The sequence below is a fragment of the Typopeltis vanoorti genome, chromosome 24 (genome assembly GCF_054136105.1).
Source record: "Typopeltis vanoorti isolate ZY-2024b chromosome 24, IOZ_Tvanoo_1.0, whole genome shotgun sequence".
Classification (NCBI taxonomy): domain Eukaryota; kingdom Metazoa; phylum Arthropoda; class Arachnida; order Uropygi; family Thelyphonidae; genus Typopeltis; species Typopeltis vanoorti.
In genome coordinates, this window is record NC_143572.1 from 72,608,869 (window position 1) to 72,628,703 (window position 19,835).

The 19,835-nt window shown below is 34.2% G+C and overlaps 1 protein-coding gene across 1 annotated transcript in view; it reads left to right on the forward strand.

Annotated features, from left to right (window-relative positions):
* Positions 1-2,170: 2,170 nt before the first annotated feature.
* Positions 2,171-19,835, forward strand: part of krz (beta-arrestin protein kurtz) — a 371,699-nt gene continuing 354,034 nt past the window's right edge. Inside the window, exon 1 of the mRNA XM_090414201.1 lies at positions 2,171-2,500. The gene's annotated coding sequence lies outside the window, so the exon portion shown is untranslated. The remainder of the gene's footprint in view (positions 2,501-19,835) is intronic.

The following is a 19,835-nucleotide window of genomic DNA, read 5'->3' on the forward strand; positions in this document are numbered from 1 at the left end:
CCAATGCATTTGTCACTTTATTATATAAAGTATGCAGATTGCTAAAAGATGATCATCCTTTAACAGATCCATGCTGACCACCAAAGAGTATTTTTCTATTGTTAACCCAATTCTGAATCTTGGTCATAACTAATCTCTCTAGCACTTTAACGCCAACTCCAGACACACAGACTGGCCTATAATTCAAAGCCCTAGTCTGATTACTTCTCTTATGAATCGAAACAAGTTTACCCTCTTTCCAATCCTTTGGAACTTGGCCCAGTTCAAGACTCATGTTAAAATATATATGTAAAAGCTGTTGTTAATTCTCCGGAACATCCCTCTAAACCATCGTTTCTCAAACTGTGGTACATGTACCACTAATGGTACATTACGTTATTTTTGGTGGTTCCATTTTTACACAAAATATATAAATAAATGTTCAGAAAAATATATTTTAATATTGTAACGAGTAGACTGTTCCAAGAATTTAGCTTGGCGAATCGAAAAAAACGAACAAATAAATTTTATTGCAGTTTTATGTGAATTTTCGGATGCGAAGTCTCATTAGCGTGTCATAAGGGTTTTCATATTTAATATTTATTTTGAAACAATATTATATGGTGGTACATGCTTTTATGGTGGTACATATATTTTTTGATTCTTATTTAAATGGTACAAAATTTAAAAATTTGAGAACCCCTGCTCTAAACACATAGTGAAACGGCATCAAATCCTACAGCCTTATTTACACAAAGTTTATTCAATTCCTCATATACCTCCTGCTCATTTACTAACAGTTTCTCTTCCTTCCCCATTGCGTTTCACTTCTGCATGATGTCACATGGTTAGTGTTTTTTATTTACTATTTTATAAAAACATTTTTAGTTTTTTTATTTAATGTCTATTTATTTAGTTTTATTAAGAGAAATTAGCCACTTTACGGTGATATATATAAAGACAATTAAATGTTTATCAATTTTTGTTCATATATTAATAATTTCATTCGTCATCAAATTCCTGATATGTACTCTCAAGAAGCATAGGACAGTATTATGATAGTATTACCTGGAAAGTTCGCAATGTTATTAACTTCCCATGGACAACTTTCCTCTAAGTTAGTCTGTTATCTGTTCGCACCAGAGGATGATTTAATTAGGATTATTTTATTAATATATCTAATTATTATCATTGTTAAATAATTAATGTCCACTTAAAAATCATGCAAATTAAAATAAATCACATGATTATCATATAACTATTTATTATTATTCAACAATACCAATCTGTACTAAACAGTATGTTCTTTTATTAAATTGAGATAAATCAAATACAAATGACGGCAGTTATTTGAGAGGGAGTTTGATGAAAACGTTCCTACGATAAGTGACATTGAAAACATTCCTATGATGGATGCGAAGCATTTATAGATAAAAACTTGGAAACAACTGCTCTTAGAGTTCTATATTATAGCTATCTAATAAAAACAAAACAGAAAAGTCTGTAATACTTGGGAATTTAATCTTTAAATGTATTATTCAGTAAATTTTAGTTCCCTCCCCCATCCCCAAAAGGGTCAAGTTCAAAACTGGATTCATGTCAATCAGTTAACTGAGAAAATGCTCTTTCTCATCTTCAAATAAATAAATAAGCAATACAGAATAAAATAAATAATAAAAATTAAAATGAAATGTAATTTTAAAACTTGAATAAAAGCAGCTACTGTACAAAGAGAAATATTTTCATGGTTAAATCAAGCATGGGAGAAAGGCGTTTTCTTTTAAGATTGTGCTAAGAAACTTTCTTGTTATTTCAATGATAAAAAAAAAATTACAAGAAGAGAATTTTCGCAATATTGTATAAGGTATTAAACCAAGCGGAATGTATATTGTAAATAAACAGTAACATAAGCTACACTTGATAAATGATTAAATATATATATATATATATCAGTAACTTGTATGTCGTTCAACTGCTTGAATTCTTTCATTTAACATATAAGGTACTCATATTTTAATTACTATCACATTGTAAACATGCCTACGATGTAGGCTTTTTAACGGAATGCGCTTCTGTAGTGGTAATTTCCTGTGCGCCATCCCACATAACGTTCAGCGTCCTCTTGCTTTAGTTGGTTGTATATGGCGAGTATTATACTAGCCGCCATTACGTAGCATGAGGGTCGCTACAGTTGACAAATCATTTCACTGCGTTATTTCACCGAGCGTTTAGGTGTAGCGTGCTGTCAGCGCTCCCTTCTTGTTTTCAGACGGAGCGTAGTGTGTGTGCCTGAAAGTGGTGGTTCCTTATTAGCTAAAGAGAGTATCCTTTAGAGTTTTAGCCAGTAACGGAGAGTAGACTGTATTAGATACGTACGAATAAAAATTTATTTGGGTTGTCTTCCGATCACCACAAGGTTGGGCTTGGTTAACCTTGCATAACCAGTATAGACAGATGTGGAGTTGTGAACCAGCTTTTTTTGTTGTATCATCAAGAATGTTAAGGTGGTGTTAAAAAAAAGGTAAGGTTCAAATTAATTTGATGTAAGTTAATTTTTGTTGATGGGTGCATTTATGTTATTTCCCACCCAACGCTTTTTTTTTTAGTCATTTCTCGTGAATTTAATGAAATATCTTTTCCATTAATGTTATCGGTTTCCTATGATCATCATCAGCAGTAAAGAAGAAAGTCATCGTGTAATAATGGTATTAGTTTATTAATTAGTATAGCATTTGTCACCTTTAAAACTTATTTTCCAGAAAATAGTTAGTGGTACACACACATACACAAAAGGTGTGTTCACAGTCAGAAATTGGAAATGCTTGAATGAATAAGCTGTCAGATGCTAACATTACAAGTGAGCCTTGAAATTGCCATTCATGGCTTGCTTCAGAGATTTTGTACCCCCCCTCTCAAAAAAAAAGTATGTGAATGGAAAAGCAGATAAAAAGAAAAATAAAGAAATATGATGTTATAGTGGATCTCCTTTTTATTTCATAAAAAACAAATTATTATTTTTTAACCTGGACGAAGACAGAAAGTTATATCTACAAGTTAATAAACATATTAAAATTGAGAACAAGAAATGGATTTAAATGTATTAATGCATTTTTATAATGTTGGTGTCACATTAGTGATGAGTATTATTAAGGTGTCAGGTGTCATAAATAAACAGGTGTCATAAAATGATAAATATCAATAGTATTGATCGAAATCGAAAACTGCATAAAATGTATAAATTAAAAAACTATGAACTCCCTGTTTTTTATTTATTTTCTTTGTAATGACGATTTAAAACTTTAGTTTTTTAATAAGTCGTTTCCTTAGAACTGTTGGAAATATTCATATATAAAATTCTTGATTTGTCAGTTTTCTAATTGGAAATCGAGCAACTTACGTTATCTGGAACATTTAGATTTTGGTTTTTCATTCAAACTTACGCATGCTACATGCCGTGTAGGTGCATGCCTGGTGGTTCGTATTTTTATTTTATTTTAAAGTAAAATGGATAATATAAGTAATAATCCACCAGAATGCCATGAAAAAATAATTGTTTATTTATATGGGATAATACAAAAAATATACATATGCACATAACGATTATTGTGATTAGATGCATCTGAATGAATCATATTGATATCCATTGATCAATATATTTCTTTCTTCTTTTTTTTTTTTTTTTCAGTTTACATTTAATATATTATTCATTTTATTTTACAAGTATACTATATCTCTACTTTTTTATTTTTATAATGGCAAAACATTGAAGTAGTTTTGATTTTGGTAATGGCATAATTAATTAAATAGTCTTTATAGAAGTAACATGTTATGATCTGGTTTGAAACACTTTCTCTGATGTAATTTTGTATATGAAACATACATCAAAGATGGGTTAAATGTAGATATTAACAGATAATAATAATCAGTAGGCTTTTATTTGTTTCCTTTTTTGTTTTGAGGTGATTAATTACCTATAAACACAAGTGTTGATATATGCTTTTCTACAAGATAGCACAAATATTAATCCCAGATTTATAATATTTAACATTTTAAATTATAACTCATATAAGATTCATCTGCCCTTTGCCACAGTAAATTAGGATAATAATTTATCATCAAAATAAAATAAGTTATGATAATCTGATTTTGCTAAGTCATGGATTTAAAGACTGGTATGTAGTGATCATCTCCCACAATGTGTCTTGTAATACCTTGGAGGTTTGATGATAATGATGGCTTTTAAATCTGAAAGGGATATTATGTGATATCATTTTAGACTGAAAGAGTTGGAAATAGTTAATGGACAGATGAAGTATTATACAGCAAATTAGTATTGGTATCGGCATATATGCTCAAATATTTGTCAGTGATTTTGGATGTAATGAAAGACTAATGAAGTACAACAAAGATCAGTTTTGAGTCTGTTTCTGAATACTGATAAGATAGATTTGATAATTTTTGGGTGATGCAAAGATTGGAATTGATTGATAGATGATTACTAATAATGATATTGTGATTCTTTGATGAAACTTCAGTTGTTGAAGCACAGATTTCTGTTTTTGATTAGTATTCATTCAAGGCTGACTATTCTCTCATATCTTCTCATTCCCCAAGGGAGTAGAAGTGTGGCTCTTTTAACTCTAACTTTTTTTTTTTTTTTTTTTAATTTGTTAAGCTGGACATCACCTTCATCATTACCATGGTTGCTTCATATGCTCTGCTAGATAAGAGGTGGTGTTCTTAACCCTAACTAGCGTTTATTTGTATGCTGTTGTGTATGTGCATATGCATGTTTTAGATGAATTTTGTCAGTATTTTTAATGCAGAGATTCATCGAAGAAAAAAAAAATGAACATACAACAGTAACAAATATTGTGAATGGCAGTTGAGGTGTCATGTTTTTATTTGGGAAGAACAAGTTTAGTATGAGCATCATGTGTAGCTTGGCACACATCCAACCTGCTTTACCATTTTCATATGTGCATTCCAACATTTTGTCTCTTAAATTTTGTAGTGAATTTCTGTTATGTGTACTTTATTTTTAATAATCCCATAGAAAAGAATCTAAGGGTGTAGGTTAGTAATACACTGGTCAGGAAACCGAGTCTTTTCTTACTTAACTGTAAGAAATGTAAATTCAAGAAATGGACATTCATAGTTTGCTGTGCAGTGTTTGTAAAATGTGTTTCAACTTCATTTTAGACTCCGTTCTTTTAGTGTTCATGGTGATCAGCATTCATTTTAGACAAATTATGGACTCTACAACCGTGTTAGAAATGATTTTAATTTCCTGATGTTCCGACCTTCATATTAAGGCCATCATCTGGAGCGCGCGCGCGCACACACACACACACACACACACACACATGAAGGAAAAAATTTTTCCTGTAAATAGATTTATTACATGAGAATTGTTATATTAGATTTAAGATCTTGGATTACTTATAGTCCTATTTATAATTAACTCTTGGGGAGAAAGGTTATGTGGGTAGAATATATGCCTTCCATATTAGTAGGATTTTTAGACTATCATTATTATTAAGATTAGGGTGGTTGATAAGAATCTCACAGGCCTCCTCCAATTTATGTTCATACCACGTTTTGGTGTGATGTAAGCAACAGGTGCTTTTCCAGTCAATTCTTTGTAAAATATTCAGGGCATGATCAGAAAGGCCAGCTTCACCATAGCTATTAAATTTAATGTGTCGTTTATGTTCCTTTTGTTTGATACGTGGTTTGAATTGCGCGTTCTGTTTCTCCTGTATAGTTAAGTGTTTCAACAGCTTGAAGATGTGTGCAAACTGTAGAGGAGTAGGATTTTCTAACATATCAAAAAAAAAAAAAAGGAATAAAAAGTGATTATCTGATAAATTTGTTTAAATTCTCATTGCAAACAAATCCGTGACCGAACTTTTGCAAACCATAAATTCAGCTTTTTTTTTTTTTTTTGTCATCATCTTGATGCCAGTTGATCACAAAGTGATGTATGCCTTGTGTGTACAAATTCCTTTGGGTAGGTGATAAAGCATATTAGTTTTTAACCAAATCATTGATAGTTACCTAACCTGTTTGAATAATCTAAAGTATTGGTATTCATTTGTGGAAAGTGTATATATTACTGGAAAAGGAAATTTTTCATTGATTACCAACCTACCCATTTTTAAGTTGTTTGAGAGTTAGCACTGGGCTTCACTACACCCAGTCCTTGCTCTGCTTAAGTTTTGTTGGCCTCATTCATAGTTGTTGTTGTATCTAGTTCAGTCTTAATTTCAACAACCCACCTTAAGTTTTATAGTTCTTTGCAATATATTCTGGAAGGGATCATGGAGAGATATTTATTGTGACATAAACACTATATTAGAACATCGAGGAAAATAGTAATGAAAAAATTATATAAAAATTTTATTCAAAACCTCTAATATATTTTATCCAGATGGACGTCATCAGGGAGAGACATATGATACTAGATAAATATATTAGGATAACTATATTCAAAACATGAATAGTCATAAAGCATATGCCTACTAGCTCATGTCTTGGTTGGAGCTGAAGCGATATGATTACACTATTAGCATTCAAAGGAACAATTGTAAAGGTCACATAGATAAAAAAAAAAATAAAAAAATATTATGAACAATTAATAGTAATTGCTTCACAAAACTTATTGGCATACAATCTTAGCGGTTAAGGTTTGGATGATTTCATAGCGTTTTGCATGTTTCAAAGAAAAGATGATTGGATTTGAACTTGCTGGAATAATAGAACAAGTTAGAGTATAGAGTATATTATTTTTTAAAAAAATTCTTTCGAGAAAATACAGCAATACAAATTTTTTTCCTTTGCTATAGGATCTTTTTGCATCATGCAAGTTTATTGATAAGCTGAGTTGTTCTGCTTCACTGTCCAGGTATTTTCAGACCTGGAATAGCAAAATAGTATTTTGCCGAGAAAAGTATTTTTCTCAACATAAACCATTTAGAAAATAAAAATTTTGTTTCAGTAGAATGAGAACCAATAATCATTTATTGAACTATCTCCTATAATGATGATAATTCTCTTGCTATATTACCTATTTTATAGTGCAGAAAATAACACACATCATATTAAAGCAGAATTGCTTTCAATAACAATGTATTTTGTAAACTGACACTGATGGAATTGTAAAGTTTTTTTGTTTTTTTTTATTCTTTTTCTATGGTAATTCTCTACACGAGTTTGGTCTAGAGTGCATCATTACAGGGATGTGCAGAAAGCTGATGTGAAAAGAAATTTCTTAACATCTGTTTCCAAGATTTGCTGTTATACTTTTAGAATATAAATTTTATATATGTATATCAATCCCACACATGAGAGGTTGAAAAACCTATAGCATCTCAGTGCTATGTGTGGGTGGTCAAGAAAAATAAGGAACCTGTTGATATGTGTAACAATTGACAGTTGTAGTCCTTGGAGAAAACTATGTGAGGAAGGCTGTTCCAAAGCACAGAAATAAAAGGTATGAAAGAGGAGAATGAGAATGAAAAGTTGGTTCAATATGTTAAACAGCGGATGAATGTTGACAGCAGCTATTCATGGGTTTAAGGGAAAGTGGAGGAATGTGTCAGCTAATTTGCTAGAATGGCACCTATGAAAATAGCTGCAAGACACAGAGTGGAGACATCACACACACATACACACTCAGTCAGTCAGGTCTCTTTTTGTGTGGTAGATATGTTCCACACAAAACCGCATATAAAAAATCACACAAAAAAGACCTAACTTACGTTGAAAAATTAGGGATATGTTCCATAATTTTCTAAAACTGCATAAAACTGAAGCAATAAATTAAAATAAACTTAAAATTGCATAAAAAGTTTACAAAAATTCAGGAAAATAAGAATGCCAAAGTTTGTTTTAAAGCTTTATTCACTAAAGCTACATTTTTTTTTTTTTTTCATCAGAATTATCGTTGCTATTAGACAATATTTGGCAATGTTTGCGAACTGGTGTGAAATCACTTTCATCACCAGAAGAGATAGTCAGTGCATCAGATCTGTATAGTTAGGGCAATGGTTCTTCACAAACAGAATTAGCTTCGCCCTTGTTCTGTACTGATTTTTTTCTTCTGACAATGTAATCAGTGATTAAACTTTGCGATGATGATTTTACTAGTTTTTTATACAGCTCACGATATCCAGACATACAGTTCTTCAGCTCACGTTTGAATTTCAAGGCTCATTCGGAATTTGTGTCATTAACAAGAAAATGATTTTCCAATTTATTGCACAGTTCAAGACCTTCTCAAATTATATTTGCAGTGAGGGGGACAAGTTTTTCTTCCGCTTCACTATCATTTTCTGGATCTTCGACAATATCTAAAGTTAATTGATATCCAATAATATCATCATCACTTAAAGTATTATCTACAAGCAATTCATCTACATCTTTCTGGCTAAATGTATCAAAACCTTCTCCACCAAATTCATGTGCCAAAGTAATAATTTTAGCTGATAATGTAGATGTTTGAGTGGTTGTACTGTTTGCAACACATTCAGGCCAAGCTGTTTTCCAGCAGGCATTTAAAGTTTGTGGTCTTATTTCAGCGATAGCAGATGCAACATGATTTAAACAATCCAAAATAGAAATTTTTTTCCAAATGTCAGTTACTGTTAATGATTCATTTTCCAGTTTATCCAGTATAAATTGAAAAGTGTGCTTAACGTAATATGTTTTTAAAAGTAGCAATTATGCCTTGATCTAATGGCTGAATAATGCTTGTTGTATTGGGTGGAAAAAACACTACCTGCATATCTGGATGTTCTAAATGTGGATGACTTGGTGCATTGTCAACAATTAATAGAACTTTAAAATCGAGAGCTTTTTGCTTCATATATGTTTCTACTTCTGGTACAAAGCAATTATTGAACCATTCAGTAAATACAGCAGTTGTTATTCAGGCCTTTGTGTTAGCCGTCCAATGTACCGGCAGCTGTTTTAGATCTTTGCCTTTTAGAGCACGTGGTCTTAGAGATCGATTTACTAGGAGGGGTTTCAACATTCGATCCCCTGATGCATTGCTACAAAGTAACAACGTTACTCGATCTTTGCTTGCTTTAAACCCACTTGCTTTTTTTCTCAGACTTCGCGATGTCAGTTTTTGACTAGGCATATTCTTCCAAAACAATCCTGTTTTGTCAGTGTTAAACACTTGATCGGGACAATACCCATCTTCAATAATTTTGGCTAACTTCTCTTGAAAATGTTTGGCTGCTTCATCATCTGCTGCTGCAACCTCGCCTGTAATCTAATCTTCATGTTATGAAGTGCATTCCTTTTTAAAAACCTGGTTAGCCATCCTTTGCTAGCCGAAAATTCTTTATCAGCCTGGGAAGTGGAAATAGATGTCTCCGATTGCTTCATCTGTTCATAAAACCGAAGAGCTTTTTGGTAATTAAATAACCACTGATAGGAATTCTTCTTTGAGTTAATTCTTCAATCCAAATTACGAGCACTCTATCCTTTTTTTCTAATAAAGCATCTCTTGAATATGATGATAATTTGGCACTTAGTTTTGTGCCAGACATGACTAATTTTAAATTAAATTAGAATGTTTACCAATCGCTGTAGAACTCACTCCTTTTGCTAAGCGATCTAAAATTGCAATTTTCATTTCCAAAGAAACTGCTATTCTTTGGTGCTTTTTTTTTCTCCATTGGCCCAAAGTAAATCTTTAAAATAAAAATTAGCAAAATTTAGACTTATGATAATGAAAAGACAAACACTTTACTCACATGCAAAATTAAACTTCACGGACACTCACTGAGGAAGTTGTCTCACAACAACTCAGTAAATTCAGTTTTTTTTTTTCTCATGAGATTTCACAGTTACCCAGTTGATTTTCAGATAATTAAAGTCCCAAATTATGATTACGGGGTGCTTAAGGGTCAAAGCTGTATAACTGAGAGGAGACCTCCACATAGCCTTTAAAGGAATGCAGAGAACCGATCAGGGCTTCTGACCTAATGTCCAATCCTCACTTTCTCGTTGTGCACCCTGTTGGGTATCTACATGGATACTGAACAAACAAGGATGGGCTGGCAATTTGGAATTTAGCTGACCAAATTGTATTCTTATTGGCTTAAACCAAAATACAAAATGATGGTACAACATGACAAAATTTCATGCCGGCTGGAACGTCGCCCAGTTAAACAAGGCCCCTGTTGTTTTTGCCAGGGAACCAGGCCGAACAGCAAAAAGTCAGCTACTGAAACAAATCTGAAAACACACCCCAACTTAACATCACCAGAGTTAAAGATCGGTACTATCAGCATACGAAGCCTGAATGGCAAAGAAATGAAGCTAGCTGAGGAATTAGATAAGTACCAGATTGACATAATAGGAGTCACTAAAACAAAAAAGACAAAAACTGGTGAGATCTTTTTGAGCAATAAATACAAAATGTTATATTCAGGTAATAACAATCAAGGAAAAGAAGGAGTAGCCATAGTATTCAACACTAAATACGAGGCTAATCTTCTTGAATGGCAGGCAGTCTCAAGTAGAGTGATGTGGGCAAATATCAGAATGGGAAACTGGACAATGAGACTTATTTGTGCCTATGGTCCCACAGAAAGTTCTATTAAGGTAGAAATGGAGGAATTTTTTGAATCTTTAGCGAAAGCAACTGACACAATGAAAAAGGAAAAGTTGGTCCTTGTCGGGGATCTAAATAGCAGAATAGGAAATGATTGTCAGACATACAAAAATATTTTGAGAAAATTTGGAGAAAAGAGCAAAGCTAATAATAATGGCAAATACCTGTTGGATTTCTGCTCAGGACATGGACTGGTTATTAATAACACCATGTTCCAACATAAAAATGTGCAGAAATTCACATGGCGAGAAGTGGCAAGGGATAAGAAAAGTCTCATTGACTATGTTATTGTTGATAGTGATGTTTTCTTCATAGTGCAGGACACCAGAGTATACAGAGGATTTGAAATTGGAAGTGATCACTATTTAGTCTTGAGCAGGATAAAATTGAATTTCATATTGAAAAGAATAAAATGTAAAAAAGTTTTAAAGCGAATAAAAATTGAGCAGCTCTCAGATGTGAGCTATAGACTAAAATACACAAAGATTATTGAAGAAAAAATGAAAGAGTTTGAGATTAGGAACCAAACCTTGGAGATTCAGTGGCAAGCCTTGAAGAAAACTCTGATTGATTCAGCCAGAGAGGCATGTGGTGAGGTTGTCTGCAAGGATAGAAAAATCAGAACTCCATGGTGGACACGGGATGTTAAAGAGGTGGTGAAGGAAAAGAAGAAAGCATATCAAAAGTTTCTGGCAAATAAATCAGCTTGTGCTCCTAGAGAATACAGAGACAAATGTAAGAAAGCTAAACACTTTGTAAAACTAGCTAAACAAAAGTCATGGGAGGGCTTTGGCAAGAACATAGAAAATAAATTTCAAGGAGGTGGCAAAATATCCTGGAGGTTGTTGAAGAAGCTTAGAAATGGAGGAAAGAGTGCTGTAAAAGGAGTTAGAGATGATAAAGGTGACATGAAAACAGGAGAAAAAGATATCCTTGAAGTATGGAGTAATTACTTCGAAAAATTGCTAAATGAAACAAGCAGTGATAGTACAGTGGTAAAAAAAACACTCAACAGGCATACAGTCAGGAATTCATATCCATACTTGAAGTAGAAAAAGCCATCAAAAGCTTGAAATGTGGAGAGGCAGCAGGAGTAGATGATGTTTGACCAGAAATGCTGAAGTATGGTGATATAAAAGTCTTACAGTGACTGCACTGCATAGTTCAGTAAGCCTGGACAGAAGGACAAATTCCAGATGATTGGAGTAGAGCTCTCATAGTACCCATATTTAAAAAGGGAAATAAAACTGAATGTGAGAATTACAGAGGTATTTCCCTACGGAGTGTTCCTGGTAAGATTTATGCCAGTATACTTGAGAAACGGTTGAGAAGAAATGTGGAAGAAAAGCTTGGTGAAGAGCAAGCTGGATTCAGGCCAAATACAAGCTGTCAGGTTCAGATCCTCACTTTACGAACAAATAGTGGAGAAATCATGGGAATATAACAAAGATCTGTATTTAAGTTTTGTTGATCTGGAAAAGGCATATGACAAGGTGCCAAGAGAGAAGCTATTCAATACGCTACATTTATATGGTGTCAATGGGACATTATATCAAGCAAACACTTAGTCTTTATTTGAGTTGTAAGTCAGCAGTTAGAATGGAAGGAAGTACAGGAAGATGGTTTAATGTTAAATCTGGTGTGAGACAAGGATGTACATTATCCCCTCTGTTATTCATTATCTATATGGATCACATTATGAAGGAAAGTGGTATTAAACATAATATCAAAATTGGAGATGTTAATGTCAGCTCTTTGCTTTATGCGGACGATGTTATACTTATCAATAAATCCGCTACAAGTCTGTAAGATTCCCTGACTAAATTGAATAGCTATTGTAATAGATATGGTATGAAGGTCAGCAATAAAAAGACAAAGACAATGAAAATAGGCAGAATCATTGAAAATGTCAACTGTGTTGTGAACGGAGAACATGTGGAACAAGTAAAACATTTCAGCTACTTAGGCACGATTTTTAGTGAAGATGATAAATTAAATATGGAAATAGACAACAGAATCAACAAAGCTGGTATGATAGGAAGTCAACTGAATAAATTCATATGGAATAAGAGAGAAATTAGTCAGAACACTAAATTAGCTGTATACAAGACAGTGTTCAAACCAATTTTAACTTATCTGAGAGCTGGGCCAGAAGTAAAACACTTGACCAAAGACTAGAGACCGCAGATACGAGAGTCGTGAGAAACATTAGAGGCGTGAACAGATGGCATCAATGGCAATATCATATTAAAAACGAGGATATTAGGAAAGAACTTGACATTGTCAGCAGCCATGAATGTGTTAGCAGAGCTGGTCTCAGGTGGTATGGTCACTTAAACAGAATGGGCGAGGAAAGATTAACAAAAAAGTTTTCTCTGTTTCCAGTTTGGCAGGAAAACGACCCAGAGGAAGACCAAGATATAGGTGAATTGATACGGTGCAATTTGCCTTAGACGATAGAAATGTAAGATCTGATAATGTTGGAGTCTTGACAAGTAACAGACTGATTTGGAGGAAAATTGTAGATAGGAAGTTAGTAATGATGTAAATTTTTTTCATGTAGTACTATCATATCCTGTTCACCCCCCCCTCGAGGGTACATGGCAGGAATTTGATGATGATGATGATATATATGGACATTGAAGGATTCGTTGAATACAAAAAAGATGGAGGAGTGTTCTGTCGTCAGCCCTTCCACGGGGGCACCTGTTTATGAAACCCTCAACAATGGTACTAGCTCTTCTCATTCTTCTTCCTTTCTTATACTTTTCTTCACTTATAATACACTTTCTTATAATATTCTTCACAACGTCTGAGTCTTTTACTCACCTATCTCCCACACCACAATCACTGAAGTTCAATACCTGCTGCAATGTTTGCCATGTACTATGACCCATAGACATTTGGAAAGGAGAATATTGGTAGTCTTGTATTGCTTTGGCAAGCTGGGCAGTTTTGGATGGCCTGGCTAGGATCAGTTGGCTAGCAGGCTTGTTTGGAAAGATCAACAGTTTTCTAATGTCTCCTGTCGCATTTGAGGATGAATCCTTCATACTCAAATTTTTCATGATCTCCTCACAAGGCCCCCAGCCATGTACAGATACATTATTTGATAATAGAAATAATAAACAAGACATGTGACACAATATAAATGTGCTGTTGTGTTGTAAAAAGCCAATAGGGAAAATGTCACCCTTCTTTATTTGGTACTATGACGAATACATTTTCTCATCTTACATAATGTCAAAGCAGTCAGCTGAACAGATTGTATTGTCCTGGCTGCAAAAACTGCTGTTTAAAAACATTATTTTGATATCTAAAGCCATGATGGAACCCTGATCACTGAGCTGTCAAAAAAAAAAAAAAAAAAAAAAAAAATGAAGATGGAGCATGGAGTATATTTCATAGATATGTTATATCAAATCTTCATATCTTTTAAATGTGCTCCAGCCAAAGTGTATTATGTCAGTGAAAAACAGTCTTGGGTCCAATTTACATAATCTGTCAAGAATGTTCACTGCAAAATTTGTATAGAGTAAAATGAAGGGTAAGTATAGAACATGCTATTCATCAATTCTGAAACATTATTATTATTATTATTACATGACGCCTCCAGGGAGTCAAGGACTCGTTGTGGGATGGCATTACTATTCTACTTCGCTAAATACATCTCATCCGCTCCACTACTGCTTAATTCTCCAACTACGACACACTACCATCAGTGCCATATATCACCCATCATCATCAACAACAGTATTTTTTGTCTGTAAATTGCGTATGTTCTGAAGGCCACTTTGTCTGTATAATGGATGTGTAATTGCTAAACCCAAAGCAGTTGTTAGCAATTGCTTTGCTAGAATGTCAACAACAGCTTGATATTCTCCAGAATTTTTGTTTTTTTTTGATATTGAAAAAATAAGTGAAACAGTAACTCATCTTAACTTTTCTACAAATAGCTTAGAACCATACAATCAGCCATTCATTAAGGAGAAATTAAAGAGATCATTTTTATGCTATTATGCCAGTGCAGTAGAGCCTGATGACATCCATTATGAGATGATAAAACATCTGCCATCTGCTATAGATTTCCCCTTCTCTTACTATACACTGAGAGGGAGTGTCTGGATTTGTGGCATAAGTCAGTTGAGATTGCCATTTCAAATCCAGGAAAAGATCCAGCATAAGTAAAAAAAAAAAAAAAAAAACTGCCAGCCTATCACTCTATCTACCTATGTAAGATTGGAGAAGATGGTAAATGCCAGACTGCTTTGATATTTAAAAAGCTGTGATCTTCTCTACAATACACAAAACTTTCCTAGACACTTCAACATTGGTCTATTTAGATACATGTATAAGCGACTCATTCCTGAAATAAGAACAATTGTTTCAGTTTTCTTTGACATGGAAAAAGCTTATGACACAGTCTGGAGATAATGGCATATTAAAAGATGTATATAATCTAGGTCTCAGTAGGAGTCTTCCTGTTTTAATTAAAACTTCCTCTCTAGCTGTCTTCCAAGTGTGAAGCATGTTATCTCCAATTATATCACCAAGAAGGGGATATTCCCCAAGGTTTTGTGTTTAGTATGATACTGTTTGCTGTCAAAGTAAATTCAGTCACTGAAAAACATCCTTCCACATAAGGAATTGTGTTATACATTTGACTTTACGATTTACTCTCATTCTTATGTCATTGAAAGGCAGCTTCAACAAGTAGTCGATTGTATCTGTTCATGAGATCTGAGTAATGGAATGGGTTTAGGTTTTTAGAAAAAAAAAAGTGTCAAAAATGCACTCTTCACTCAGAGTTAAGAATGGGACAATCTATTATCTCAGTAGCCATTCTTAGGATTCATTTTTGATAACACAAACCAAGTTCTTAGGACTCATTTTGGATAAAAAGCTACCATTCTTTGCTGACATTCATTAACTAAAGGAAAAGTACAAGAGAGCATTGATTATCCTCTACATAGGATGCAGATTGATCTTCCTCACTTTGCCTTTATCATACATTTATTCACTCAAACTTGATTATAGATCCCAAGTCTGTGGTTCTGCATGGAAGAGTACCTGCAGTGGTTGGATGTTATCTGTCATAAGGTATACAGATAGCTACCGGTACATTATTGCCCATTCAAAGTCTTGATATTGAAGCAAATGAACTTGCTGTATTTGCTTCAACGGAAACACTTGCACTGGCAAAAGAGATTTTGGAGTGAATGTTGCCAACATGACATGTACTGAACATGATAGCCTGGGGGGAGGAGGTAATGGAACTGAATCTGTTTAAATAGGTAATTAGCAGAAGTTGAATTATTATTATCAATCTCCAGGGAGTCAAGGAAGGCGATACATTACCCACACCTGTTGTCATACCCTCTCTTAAATTCAGACTGTTTTGCTCATAGAATCCAAAAGACTAGATGTGCTTTTCTGTTGACTACATTATTTCTCGCCCATGCAACTACTAACTGTGCAAATCTGAAATTTGCCCTACCCTAGAATACTGTTCTCAATATGAGATGGTGCACCAACAACCTCTCTAAAAATGGTTGATGCTTCCAGAAGAGAGTGATTCAATTAGCTAGCAAACATGATAATATTCCTCCATGATAAGTTTGCACCTCATCATGCATCCTCTTGTGCCATCTAAGGAAGTTGCATACTCCATCATTAACATACCTGCAGCTGTTTAATGTGTGCAGAGTGGAGCACTCTTATTTTTTGCCTGTCTATACTGATGGCTTTGATCTGAGATCTTTATTAGTTATTGCTGCTTTTCTTGATCGGACCGCTAAGTGTACTGCTGAGCTGCTTGCCATCCATCTTGCACCGATATATATAAAAGAACACTGCTACAAAAAATATGATATATATAAACTTTTTGACTTCATTACAAACTGTTTCATATCCAGTGCTTTTGATGTTTTGCAATTATTATATCAGATGTGAGGATATCAGATCTGATATAATCAAAATCTGATTATATCAGATTTTGATCTGTTGTGCAGAATACCCAGCCATATTGGAATCAACAGAAATGAGACTGTAGCTGCTAGATTGACTGCTCATACTTTATCAATATATATTGTTTGCCAGTCCCTTATATAGACTATATATGTTAATAAAGGCAAAGTCAATCAGTGGCAGTCATCCTGACAGGAAACAGTAACAAATAAATTGCATGGGATTAAGCCTGAAATTAAGTACTGGCAGTCTACTCCACATATAAAAATAAGAGAGGAAGTTTTACTTATAGGATAGGTCACAATTTATTTTACACGTTCTTATCTACTGAGGGCTGATCAAACAGTGCAACTTATGTTATTATATGCCATGTTGTGTTGGAGTACCAGCAATTTACTTGAAAAGGGAATACAAATTTTACTACTGATCTGGCTGAGCCTTATATACAGATGTTATTAGATTTGGACAAATTGCATAAAGAGTTAAACTTTTTATAAAGAGTTAAATTAAAGCTGATTATAAATGCAATTTTTATGTACATATGGCATTGCTTAATTAAAAAATTTTTTTTCTGCATGTTATTTACTTATTTAGCTATTAATTAATTTTTTTAATACCTTGTGTAATGCTTTAACTGTTGTATTGATGCAGTATGATGTTTGCTGTCTTTTTGCCAATAAACCAGAAACCACCACCCATCATTGCCAAAACTGGATAAGCTTTGAGGTCATATGTCATGTATGAATAGGAGAAAGAGTGTGCACAAAAGCATATCTTTAGGGTATATTCCAGAATCAGTGGAGAAATCTGAAGAAATGAAGCCATTCACAATAACATGCAGTAAATGACCAGAGAGGAAATTAGCAACCTAGTTTGCAAATGGTGAATGATAGGCTATAGAATGGTAATTTGATAAGTAGGCCTTTATGCCATTATTAATCAGAAGCCTTGGAAATATCTAGGTGACAACATAAATTCACCAAACATTTTGAAAGCTTTTTCTTGAATTTGCTGTGGTGGAGCATGGTGGTTTTCTTCCATGATACTCTGTGGGTGGTGTCCAAAACACGGTCAGCCAAGCCTGAATGGCCATAGTTGTGTTTAACGATGTACGACTTGTGTTCCTCCAGGCAGATGGATGCTGATCTGCCTGTCTGTCCAAAGTACGCAAGCTTACAGGAACAGGGTACTTTGTAAACTCCAGGCAGAGAGAGAGGGGGGAGCTGATCTTTCGTAGAACAGATAAGGGTAGCAAGTTTGCGGTAGGGCTTATATGCTGTGTGTAGGTTATACTTTTTTTAGTATCTTGGCTATTTTTTCCAAAGTGCCTTGGATGTAGGGTATGGTGATGGCATTTTTAAATTCTTGTTGATGAGAGGGACGGGGAATGGGGGAGGAATTGATTATTTTTTTGATACTGCGTTCACTGTAGCCATTGGAGAGGAAAGTTCTGTGTATGTGGTTAAGCTCAGTAGTGAGGGCGGTTCCACTGGAACAAAGATTGTGGGCTCTCTTGGAACACAAGTCGTATATCGTTAAACACAACTATGGCCATCAGGCTTGGGTGACCATGTTTTGGACACCACCCACAGAGATTCATGGAAGAAAACCACCATGCTCCACCACAGCAAATTCAAGAAAGAGAGACTTTTCTTAGAAGCAGCAGCAGCTCTCAGAAACCAACCAAATCTTAACAAATACGGTTTCATTAAGCTTCCGAAGATTGGAAATTGGCTTCCTGATATCAGAGAGTTGTTATATGTACAGAGGAGCAATATCAAGGAAAAAGGTCACAAACAGGGTTCTGCAGAACTGGAACTTTTCTGCTTAAATTTATAAGTGATATTGCCACTGAACTGTAGGAAGATATTGTTTGTTTTCAGATGATGTGAAATTTGGCAGGGTTATTAGTAATAGTGCTGATGATGTGGCTCTTCAGGAAAATTTAAATAATCTGCAGGTGGGCAAATGTATAGGGATATCAATTTAATGCAAGTAAATGTAAGTTCTTGCAATTTAGAATCCATGACTGGGAAGTTGCATATTCTGTTGGTGGAACTATATTAGAGAAAGTGAATAAGGAAAGGGATCCTGATTTAATAGCCAGTATAAATTTGAAGTTTAGGGGACATATTTTGGAGGTGGAAAAGGTAACCCAGAAGGTTGCTGCAGTACTAAAAAGGATATTGACCAGCAGAGGTAACAGTGGTGAATCCATTGTGCAAAGCCCTGATCAGAGTATGCTTGGATTATTGTGCTCATATCAGGTCATCAGGATTTGAAAAGATGAAATAACTTTGGAAACAGTACAGAGGTAGATAACAAAAATTATATAAAGGCTGTACAGTATTGGTTATGGGGCTAGACTAAAGCATCCATACAGAGTTTGGTGGATACAAGACAAAAGAGTGATATCATTGATGCATCTAAACTCTTGAGAGAGGCACGTACAGAATTGATACTGGGTAAAACAGGGTAGTAGAAAAAAAACAAGGGACCAGTCCTGGAAGTTGCAGAAGGTAAGAGGGTGAGAAGTGGCTTTTTTTTTTTTTTTTTTGCATAGAGGGTGGTTGGATCAAGGAATGCATTGCCTTATGTACTGGAAACCTTCATTTTTCATTTTAGCCTATACTAAAGTTTGAGATAATTATATACAAATTATCAACACATCTTCAACATATTTTGAAAATGGTTTATACATGATTGCCATTTGCAGCCAAATAGCAATCATACTTTCTGAAATCATACTTCTTTCAGGTTGTAAAAGATTGGGGTGATGGATGAAAACACTGCAACTTCAAATTATAGGCAAATCTGTGTAGGTGAGGACTGAGGTCCAGAATTGTATGATAACAACAGGATTTTCTGTGATAATCAGCATGAATTTTTTAAGGGGAAAGTTGTATTTTAGCAATCTACTTATGCATGATGACATGTTAACAGATTTTGCTAAGGTAGATGTATCTATATTTAGATATTGCAACGCCCTTTGATATTTATCGTGTGAAATTTGGTGATTAATTGGAACAGATGAAGTTAGATAGTTAATAGATTAGTGAGTTGTATATTAGACTTTATTGTTATTATTATTAACATCCGACCACCATGGAGTCAGGACTTGTACACACTATCACAAACAAAGCTCATCCAACCATGCCTTAAACTGATTCAGTATGTCTACATTCACAACAAACTCAGGTAATGCATTCCACTTGCCAGTCACTCTCCATGTAAAGAACCTAGTCCTCACATCCTC